Source organism: Microcebus murinus, chromosome 10 (genome assembly GCF_040939455.1).
Source record: "Microcebus murinus isolate Inina chromosome 10, M.murinus_Inina_mat1.0, whole genome shotgun sequence".
Taxonomy (NCBI): domain Eukaryota; kingdom Metazoa; phylum Chordata; class Mammalia; order Primates; family Cheirogaleidae; genus Microcebus; species Microcebus murinus.
Window position 1 is genome coordinate 32,949,253 of NC_134113.1, and position 9,600 is coordinate 32,958,852.

Consider the following 9,600-nt stretch of genomic DNA (forward strand, 5'->3'; position numbering starts at 1 on the left):
GTCATGGAGACCTGGCTTTAGAGCTGTTTTTAATGTAACATAATAGAACACATATAGAGGGTACTCAGCCAACTTAAAAAGTATATATTGAACACCTCCTCTGTCCAAGGTGCAATGAGGCTAGAAAAAAAGATAAGAAGCAGTTGTATCCAGAAAAAGTTTACAATTTGGATGGGGAGAGAAAATTATTACATACACAAAATTATTATCAAGTAGAGAGCCAGTTTGAAATCTAAAGTGGAGACAATTAAGATAAAAGATGAAACCATGCACCAAAGTCATTAAGAAAGGCTCTGTGAAGGAAAGAAAAAGAACACCTATTAAGCACCTGCTATGTGCCAGGTGCTTTGCATGTATTGCCTCACTTAATCATCACAGTAACCATATGGGATCTGAAGTATTATATTATTTTTATAGGTAAGGAAATTGTATTGAGGTCTGTCCAATAAGCATTTATTGCACTCTTATTGAAGTAATTTTGTATCTTCAGCCAGGAACACAATGCCACATTGGCTAAGGATACAAAATGATTGCTTTCTGACATTTATGAAATTTAAATGTTGGTTGTTAGGGAAGTTGGAAACAAGACAGGTGAACATAATTTCAATTTAATGTTGAACTATTCTAACAGAACTAAGCTTACTTTCTGTGGAAATGAGAGAAAGCTTCTACCAAAAATGTGGGGCCCAAGGAAGCTTTTCTGAAGCAGGTATTGTCTGTGCTAAATCATTACGGATGACAAAGGTGAAACTCTCCTCCAGATAGAGGAGACTGCAAGAAAAAGTCAGTTAGTTCTGATTCTGTATGGCGTGCATATTAGTTAAAGTCATGCCAACTGCTATAACAAACAAACCCCAAAAGTAGATTGGCTCAAACCTTATAGAAGTGAAGTTTTCACATGCTTACGATGTCAAAATGAGTGCTCTCGATTTCAAGGAATCCCTTTTTAGTGTGATGATTCAGCCAACTGGGAGCCTTCCATCTTGTAACTCCACCATCATCAATATTTGGCTTCCAAGATCTTTCTGTATGAGATTGTCAGGAGAGGATAGGCATAGCTAATCACATAGGAGAGTTTTCCATGCACCAATCCTAGAAATAGTTGGATTCACTTCCATTTGCCTAGAAAGCAGTCACATGGCCATACCTATCTGCAAAGGAAGCTGGGAAATGTATTCTTTTTGCCCAGGAAGGGAAGAAATTGTTTTTATGAAGACATAGTGGCATCTGACTTTGTGTATAAATTCTGCTATTACTATGAATAAGGTGAGAGAGAAATATGCAGCCCCATTATAAAGGACCTTTTATTTCATGATAAAGAACTTCTGCTCAAATCAGGAAATACTCTTTGAGCATAGCCAGGTCCTATGCCAGGTGCCAGGTGCCAGGTGCAAAGAATAAGCTTTGCCTTCAAGGTGGTTATAGTTTAACAGGAGAAACTGAAAAAATAGATTGATAAGAGAAGCTTTGATTTTTCTTTTGTAGATGATGGGGACATGAAAGAAGTAAGGCGATGGAATAATCTGATTTGCTTTTATATGCATCAGCAGATGAAGGCAAGCATAATGCCTTTGAGAGTGAGAAACTAAAGGCAAACAAGTAAAAATTTCTGTATTAAAATAGTGCAATGTTATTGGGATGGAAATTAAAAATGAAAAGTAAAAAGCCACAATTTACTATATGCAGCAAAAGAAGGAAACGTTGTAGGTGACACCTGGATTTCTGACTTGGGTGACTGAGGGGATAGCTTTACCACCAACTGACAAGTGGAATATAAAAAAGGAATTTGGCCTAGGAACTAGGATAATATGATGAATTCGGTTTTTGACAAGTTGAGTTTGAAATGCCTGTGAAATATCTAGTTGTATATGTCCATCAGAATCTTGGGTACTTTTATAGGCTGACAAATGGTTCCCCAAAGGTGTCCACGGCCTAATCCCCAGAACCTTACATGGTAAAAAGGACTTTTAGATACTACCTGACATAGTAAAAGTGACTTTTTAAATGTGATTAAGCATCTTGAGGTGGGAAGATTATCTTATATTATCCAGTTGGGCCCAATGTAATCACAAGAGTCCTCACAACAGGACAGCAGGAGGAGCAGAGTTAGACAGACAGGATATAAGAATGGAAGGAGAGATTAGAAGAGAAAATAGAAAATTCTATGCTGCTGGCTTTGACGATGGAGGAAAGAACCACAAGCCAAGTAACATAGGATTGGGAGGTAAAAGTAGGAAGTGGCAAGGAAATGAATTCTTCCCTATAACCCTTACAAAAACAAAAAACAAAAAAAAAAAAACACAAAAACAGCCCAGCTAGCATTTTGGCTGTAGCCCAGTGAAACTGATTTTGGACCTCTTACCTCCAGAACTGTAAGAGAATTAATTTGTGTTGTTTAAGCCACTAAGCTTGTGGCTGTTACAGCAGCAATAGGAAACTAATAAAGGTACAAATATTCATTTTCCAATAACAAATATGTAGATAAATACGCAGGTAAAACCATGAAACTAGATGCAATTGCCCAGAAAGGGTGAGGAAAATATAGGGGTTAGCATCCTGAGAATTAAAAAAACATTAAAGGATCACGGAAGGAACAATACTTAGGAGGGCAACAAAGAATAGATGATTAGGTCAGTATCAGGAGAACCAGAAGAGTGTGGCATCATAGAACTCAAGGTTACAAATAGAAGTTGAAAGAGAGAAGTGATCGGCAGGTTCAAAGACAGGACAAAGCTCTTTAGAATTTAATGGGAGGTGTATAGTATAGTGAGAGGTGTAGTGAGAGGTGACAGGCTGGCAGAGAAATTGGAGGAGGAAGACAGTATATCATCTTTGGGCATACATATTTCAAAGCACTAAGAACATTAAGGGGCCAATCTGATGTGAAGCTTTGATATCAAGTTCAGACTAGTATTTTTTGTACTCCTATCCTGTGCCACCTCTGTGGAATTCTGTTGTTTCCAATGGATGTTCCAGCTTTCTCTTTGTTGCACAACTTGTTTAATTGCTACATCAATTGATGTTTATAAAAATAACGCAATATGTTACCTGTCATTGAAATATTTTTATTCCAAGCTTTTTGGAAAATAAGATTTTGTTCAATTTAAAGGATGATGAACATCAAGAAAATGGGATCTGTGTGGGAGAAGGTAGCATGCCATTAACAGTGAACTCATGGCAGTATTACAGCTATCTTCACATATCAATGGCTCCTAACCACTGAACTGACTATGCATCATTTCCTTCATATGCACAACTCTATATGTTAACTGTCACAATCCTCAATTTACCATGCAGAAATAGAGATGTGGAAGTTCTACCAACTTACTCAAGGCCATAGCTAATAAGTGGCAAAACCAGGCATTCAATCCATGTCTATTTCAATCCAAATTCTAATTCATTCCACTATTCCATTCCCTGTTGGTCTACAGGATGGGACAAGTAAGAAGGAAATTGTATTTCATAGATAGTAAATCATCAGTTTCCTCAAAAGTGACATTTTTTCATAAAGTAAGGTTTTCCATAAAGTTTCTATAATAAAAAGTTATATCATAGTATTTTTAATACCGGCTAGTTTCATTTCATTGGTTACATGCAATGAGCTCTTCAGTCAATGTTGGCATGATGAAGGTGCACCATAATTTTCACTTTTACCACTTCAATGACTTTTATACTTAGCAATTGACCTTAATGTATGAAAGGTATTTTAAACTTTATGTCTTATTAAAAATATTTAAGCTGGTGCATATTTTGAACTATTCTCAGTAAGTTAGTAACATGTGATCTTCTTGAACCATATATTTCATAAATGCCATAATTACATAAAATGTGTAAAATATAATAATAAAAATTCTGACTTCAATATTTCTCAGATATTTTATATTTTTTTAAATTAAGTGTTTCCTCTATAAATGTAAACTGTTCTACTTTTTATGTTTTCCTCATTTCAGAGGTTTTCCTGCAATTTCACTTCAAGTACTGGTGCAAGTGCAGCTGTGGTTCTTAAGGAGGTGTTTATACCACTTCTTGCGCAGAGTTCATCTATCATATTCAACTCACATATTTCAAGAATTAAAATTTAGAATGACAGTGGCAAAATGCATTTGACACTAGATAGTTCTCCAGAAATACAATGTCCATAAGGAAAAGTCGAAGTCAGCCAAACCCAAACATAAATTTGAGGAATACTTCTGTATAATCTTTTGCTCAATCAAGTGCAAAAATGTTTAAGATTTGAGTTCTCAGCTAGGTGTAATATTGAATATAAGCACTATATTGAAAATACATTATTAAAAAGGTCTGAAATGTAAAAACAGAATAATTTACTTCTTTTTTCAAAAATTGCTATTTTCAGTGAGTTTGACATCCCTACATCCCATTCTGTGGTTCAAGAGGACCTTTTCAACAAAGTACAGAACATTTCATGTCCCCTTTTTAAAAACTTGGTTGATTATCTTTGCTGACTAGAGAATTACATTAAAACTGCTTTACTAACGTATTCCAAAATCCTTCATGATGTGGCATGAATTTGTTTTCAGACTTACCTCTTCTCCATGATGGAACTATCACCTTAACTGTCCCCCAAACATTGTGTGTGCAATGAAGAATCTGTGCATACTGTAGGAGCAAAATGTAGAGCCTGGCAATTAAAAAAATTAGTTAAAACCTATCATAAATTTTTATCATATGTTTAATACTTATCTATTAGTCATGCATCAACCCAAGCTTAAGTGCAATCTCTGTCTGAGCCATTCTATGTAGCCTAGGCCCAGATCTTCACTCCCTCCGGTGTACTGTAGTCACACTCTCATCAAGCCTCTAATACAATAGATTTCTTATTACATTGAAAGTTTTTGGCTACATGCCTGACTCCCTCATTGGACTGTGAGTTCTATGAAAGTAGGAACTTTCATTCTTCTTCAATCACTCCTCAGCCTTTTGGCTAAGATCAAAGGTAGTATCTGTTCTCATCAGTTTAATGTCTTATTCTTCTTCAGACCCCTAGAGCTCAACATAGGATCAATTCTAACTTTTGTATCTGAACATATTGTCTTGCTAGAATTAAAAATTAGTTTGGATATTATAAAAAATATGTGGTAAATATGACATATAAGACCACATCAGATTTTAGGGGACTGAACTCCATAATCATCATCATAATGTTTCTGCAGTGAAGCAGAATGTGGCGATCATTAGAGCTTTTCACCAAATACTTATAGTTCTTTCCCCTACCAGGCACACAGTAGAATTATATATACTTCTTGTGTTGGGGAGGAGCCTTGTACTATAAGAATTATAATATGTAAATGATAAGAAAAATAAAATACTGAAGGTCTACTATGTAATATATTAAATTCTGATTTTTTATGCTGATTTATGTAAGATGCAGAAATGTTATTTACATGAGGAAAATTTCTCATAGCTCTAATCTGATTTCTGTACATATAAGTAAGATGAGAATAGAAATTTTGTTTTTCACGATACATAATTGCATTAGCTAAATTTATTGACTAACTACTACGTATAGGTATCATTTTAAACACTTTACATGTACATCATAAGGAAGCATAAAATTTACTCTATGGGGTATTATTGTTAGGCCAGTTTTATAACATTAGGTAAGGAAATGGAAGCAAAGAGGAATGTAATTTATCTAAGACCACAGAATTAGTAAATAGATTCATACTCAAGCATTCTGACTCAAGAATCTGTGCTCCTAATGACTATAATGTAGGAACTACACAGCAACTCTAGACCTAAGGAAACAAAAAGATACCAGTAATATTACTTTCCATCCATTTATCCTCGGTCTTATTTTTCACCACTTCAGTCAATTTTTGTTTCCCCACTGAAATTCTCCTCAAGTTCTTTGATCTCGAGGGGTTGATTCCAAAATTTATACAAGGAACTACATTAGAGAAACATTACACTACACTATTCTATTAGTATTGCTTTTAAAAATACCATGTCTATGTTGTTGATCCACATGTTGTTTGCCAGTCATTAAATATAAAGTATATGTTTTCAGAAACATGTCACAGATGCCCATTTTTCTATTTCAAAGTGTTTTTCTAGATATATCCATTACTATTGAGTGCATAATAATACAAGTAACATCAGCTGTGTTTAATTGAACATATAGTATCAGCCAGATGTAATACTAGGCATTTTGCATTCATTAATTACATTACTTATGTGCACAACAACTTTCAAGTTGTGATTCTTAACTTTATTTTACAGATGAGGGAATTGAGACTCAACATAGATTTAGTAACTTACTGAGAGGTAGAATTGGGACCCCAAAGGAGATCAGCCTATTTTCAATGTCTATGCTCATTACTCCATGGGACATCAGGCATTTGGATGGCTATCTTACAAGTAAACAAACTAAAAAGAATTCAACCTAAGGATTTGGGGGAATTTTGCCTTTCTTTTTGAATCTCAAGAAAAATACAATAATAATTGATGTAAAAAGTACATTCCTAAATCTGTTCATTAAAGTACAATACGCATTCCACAAATGAATGAACATTTAAATAAATTAATGGATATTCTTCTCTCGGAAAGCACTAACAGGTCAAGTCAGTTTCTATGGTATGGCAGTACATTTTCACATTAACATGAAAATTGTGGTTTGGTTTCTTTAGGAGGTTATTTTATGCAATTTAAATTGACAGTGAGCCATCTCAAAGAGGTAGAATTATTTCTTCAGCTACAAACCAGGTACTTTCACTTCAAACTGTATCCTATGTCAGTATTCCTTATACAAAGAAACATGATCTCCTTTGCGCCTTGAGGGTATATTTTAATATGTGTTTGCTGTAATTGGTCAGCATCAACAGACCCCAGTGCATGTGGCACTTTAAAGAGCTTGAGGACATTCAATTAAAAAGATGCATATCATCTTTTAAAAAATTGTACATAATTCAGATGTAAAAATAGTTTAATATGATAAATATGATAATGCAAAATCTGATAAATCCATTTCTAATAAATTGTGGTGCTTTTATTTTTGTTGCCAGATACTACCTCATTTTCCTTAGAAATAACTCCTCCTAAGCAACCAATTTCAGAAAAACTCATGTCTGAGATAGAACACCAGAAGCTGCATAAATCCCCTTAAAGAGCAATAAAATATCTTTCCAAAGAAACCAAACCCAGATTCCATACCATAATTCAGGCAGCACTGCCCATCATAAACAAAAATTCATTATGCCTGCTGTGTGGAAAAATGTTAAGCAAGAAGAAATAAACAGAGAATGTTTTAACAAATCATATTAGCCAAATGAAAAAAAAGAGGATAAAGCCACAGTTCTGAATGAGACTGCCAATAAAGCTTAAAACCAAGCCAAAATTTGGAAGAAATCTAAACATAGCCAGACCGAGTCTAAGTCTTCCTAAAATATTTTATTCTGGGTTTTTCCTTTCAACTATTTCCTTTAGGTTTAAGAGGAAACCTTGACCAGATCTAGAGATGTGATATTAAATGCACACAGACTGTATCCAAGCCTAAATTGAGGATACAATTGAGTGAAATTTAGAGACATGAAACAGAGCATCATTCCCATACAAGAATTAGGAAAATATAATGCATCGGGAGAGGATGAAAATGTTTGTAGTTCTAGAATGTTGCCTTAAAAAAATCTATGAGTATTCATTTATAATTCAGTCCTCCATTAATATATAAAGCTATGAGTAGATGCAGTACATATATTCTGCAGGAGTTCAGCAGTATGTTGAACTTTGTTATGAACATACAATATAATATTTTTCACGCAGCCAGATATAATCTAAATACTTTCTTATTTGACATAAAACACACAATGACAACTAGCTGCCCAAGAAAATCTAATGAAATTTTAAAATCTCCATCATGAAATAAGATCTGTCATTTGCAAAAACAGGCAGTCTTAGCTCTTTTCTATTAATACTTTGATACTTTAGACAGATATTCTCTGCCTAGTGAAATTAGGCAGGTATAAACTGACACCGACATCACTCTGTATGGGTGAGAAGGTCTTTTTCATGTGCTCGTCAATGTCCCATTGCTGTGATTTTGGAAGACAGAGGAGAGATAAAGATTAAATGAGGGGAGAGAAAAAGAAAAAGAAAAAGTAATAGCCAGTACGATTGAACTGCCTCACCCCTGCTTGGGGGATTGTAAAGTTAGGCACATATTTCTTTCTTGGGAAATGTCTCTTGTATCTGCTCAAGGACAACCCAGTCTGCAAAGTTAGGCTAAATGAGACTTTGGGAATTATTCTGATACTGATCACCAGTTTTAACATTGTTAATTATTGGAGAAAAAAGGTCTCTAAGTTCCAATCGACTGATTATGAAGACATTTTTAGAACAGATTGCCATTGGAGGTTGTAGAGTGCTGATGTAGTAGAAAGCCTTGAACTAATACCTATACCAATCTCGGCAATTAAAACAGATCACTATATTCACAATTGAGACATCTAAAAGGAACAAAATAGAATAATCATCTGGAAATGATAATTGATTAGATGATCATGTGTTAGCACTGTCATGTTCTTCTTCATGTTGGATTTTCTTTAAATCTTCCAAATACTGAATTTTCTACTAGTGGATAAATTTCTGAACTGTGTACTTTGAAACAATCTGTATTTCTTCCTGTGTTTCATACCTACATATACACAAGTGATCTTAAAGAAAGGAAGAAATCAAAGAGGAAATGAAACAAAAATGTATGGTACATATTGCTATGCATACCTGCCTTATCATTCAGTATCCTAAGGCATTCTCTCTCCTAGTGTCCCTTCCACTTTTCACTTTTTCCTCCTATATTCTGTATCTCACCCACTTTATCTAAATAATTGTTATCCAGTCCTTCTCCCTAAAAGAAGAGAATGCAAAGATGCAGAGAGAGAGAGAGAGACAGCATAGTAGGGACAAACTCAATGGAGACCATAAGACAGTGAGAGAGGGGACTTGTGAGAAACAGAGTGATTAAGCATTAGGATGATACACATGTATGATTCATGCAGATAAAAACAGTAGATCTGTCATTTGATCCAGCAATTCCACTACTGGGTATCTACTCAAAAGATCAAAAGTCACTTTATGAAAAAGACACCTGCACTCGAATGTTTATAGCAGCACAATTCACAATTGCAAAGCTGTGGAAACAACCCAAGTGCCCATCAATTCAGGAGTGGATTAATAAAATGTGGTATATGTATACCATGGAAAACTACTCAGCTTTAAGAAACAATGGTGATATAGCATCTCTTGTATATTCCTGGATAGAGTTGGAACCCATTCTACTAAGTGAAGTATCTCAAGAATGGAAAACAAGCACCATATGTATGTACTCACCAGCAAATTGGTATTAACAGATCAACACCTAAGTGGATATATAGGAGTAACATTTATCAGGTGTCAGGAGGGTGGAAGGGGATGAGTATATATAACCACATTGAGTAAGATGTGCAATGTTAGGGGATGGACACACTTGAAGCTCTTACTCGAGGGGGAAGGAGGGGCATGGGCAATATATGTAACCTTAACACTTGTACCCCCATAATATGCTGAAACAAACAAACAAAAAAAACTTTATATGTTTATGTATTCATT

The 9,600-nt window shown here is 34.8% G+C and overlaps 1 pseudogene; it reads left to right on the top strand.

The window, feature by feature from the left end:
- Positions 1–4,922: 4,922 nt before the first annotated feature.
- On the top strand, positions 4,923–5,048 carry LOC142873470 (uncharacterized; annotated as a pseudogene).
- The last annotated feature ends 4,552 nt before the right edge of the window (positions 5,049–9,600 follow it).